Raw genomic sequence first — 2,181 nt, forward strand, 5'->3', positions numbered from 1 at the left:
GTTAAAACTAAAGAGAAGAGCTGCAACTTTGTTTCTCTTCATTTCAACAAGCTCAATTCAGATACCTACCTCACCTAAGTCAGAAAGAATTATTCTTGAAGTTACTAGTTTAAAAGAAAATGACTAGGCTTCTTGTAATATATGAAACAAATGAATGATATGAAGATTAGTACGGAAATCAGTAAGCAATGACGACACACGAGTCTATTATAAAAAGGGTTGTGTTGTAGCCCAAAATAAACTATAATTTTTATTTTGCATATTCCATTTAAAAACATGTTTCTTAGTTTCGTTTAACATCTTGAGTCTTCTAACACACATGCACACATTATCTTTTGCAACAACATACATGTTACAAAATATCTAATAAGAGTAAAGTTTCAATCATTTACAAGCTGTTTTCTTCATTAATGTGACTGGAGCTGACACTTTGACAAAACGTACATTTGGAAAAACACAAAGGCAAAAAGTTCCAAATTACTCCTGTCAAAACACAAAAAAAAAGCCATCCACATTTCACTCTACATTTTTTTCTGCATGGATAAATAGCTGAAAGGAACAAGAACAGAAGAGGGAAATAAATTAGTCATATTATACTCAAATATTGAGACAAATCATAATAGACTAATGTTTAAAAGAGGATATATTTTGCCTGGATCCTAGAAAATCATTTTGACTGAGAATAATCCAACAGTGGGTGAATTTGCCTGGTGGAGTAATTATAACTGATTCCTTGTTCATCCAAGTCTTGAAAGAAACCTTCAATGTAATAAACAAGCAAACTTAGATATTATTTTGAGATTGCCCAGGTCTTACATTTAAAGGGATGTGAACAGTGTTTGTTCAGCAGCACATAAACTGAGATTGGAATGAGACAGAGAAGATTAGCATAGTCCCTGCTCAAGGATGACACACAAATTTGTGAAGTGTTCCACATTTTCTATACCATTTCATTTGCTTCAGTCAGAAGGGTATCATTTGATAGATGTCTTCTCAAAATAATAATATAATCTCACAGCCAAGAGATAGTGCTTAGTCTACTACACTGTTTTATCTTGAAATTATTGATCTCAGATTTTATACTGGATAAGAGATATTTCCAACAATTATTCTTACTTATTTTCTCACTAATCGATGGGGATGAAAACATTTACTACTTTTCATATAGTACATCCAAAATGTTTATATTCTTTCCTTATATGGGCAAATATAATATTAAAAGTTACCTGTGTATGTTTTCTATTCCCCTACAACCATAAACTCAAATCAAATTTTGACTTCAACTGTGCCTAGCATTGCTTCCAAAATAAAAAGTCACATTAAAGTTGTCACTTCTAAAAAAAAAAAAATTTTAATGTGAACATTTTGTGGCAGAAATTTTTACTCATTTTCTATTTAATAACCAGAAAGCTGTTGCCTTGTATTCAACTGTCCTATTTGACCACATCTATTCACAATGTCATATATCTTTTCATGTGCTTAAGCAATAATTAATGAGGAAAATATCCTAAATACAAAAATTATGTTACAAAGGAATGCACTGATTTAATAGTATTTCCATGTTAATGTGAATGATTATGAAATTAGCAGAAACAGAAAACTTTAAACACATATGAGTATCTATAAATAGCAGAGCAACCGAAAAATATTGATACAAATCAAGAAACTTGAAACTATACAGAAAATTGACTTTTTAAAAAAATTTTTATGTATGTGATTGGCATTTTGAAAAACAAAGTTACAGTATATTTATAAAATGCAAAATGGAGTCTTCTGATTTTACTTATACACAAATAATGCACTCTTCATTTGATTTATATTGATACATCATTTTAAATATTTATACAAAGAAAGTAAATCCTAAATATGTTTACTCTGTGAGTCTCTCTGTTTAACCTCTGACATAAGACCATTTCTTGACTTATCATTGATTCCAAAGGTATATACATTCTTTGATATATTCTACTTATGATAAATTCATAAGACATATTCTTCTAAGTTTAAATTATCTATACTTAGGAAAAGCTTTCTAGATTTAGATTTACCTCTTAGGTGACATTTGAATTTAATCTTAGAAATGCATGTCCCATAAAAATATGTATTCCTCCCATTCCCGTTTAAAATGTTGTTAGATATAAGTATTATGGTCATTGATGGATATTTATAATTTAACAAACAGAA

General features: G+C 29.3%; 1 non-coding gene across 1 annotated transcript; it reads left to right on the plus strand.

Annotated features, from left to right (window-relative positions):
* Window positions 1-835: 835 nt before the first annotated feature.
* LOC111763193 (U6 spliceosomal RNA) lies at window positions 836-941 on the plus strand. The gene has a single exon (XR_002796109.1). It is a non-coding gene; the product is annotated as a U6 spliceosomal RNA (small nuclear RNA).
* The last annotated feature ends 1,240 nt before the right edge of the window (window positions 942-2,181 follow it).

The sequence above is a fragment of the Dasypus novemcinctus genome, chromosome 4, assembly GCF_030445035.2.
Source record: "Dasypus novemcinctus isolate mDasNov1 chromosome 4, mDasNov1.1.hap2, whole genome shotgun sequence".
In the NCBI taxonomy this organism is placed as follows: domain Eukaryota; kingdom Metazoa; phylum Chordata; class Mammalia; order Cingulata; family Dasypodidae; genus Dasypus; species Dasypus novemcinctus.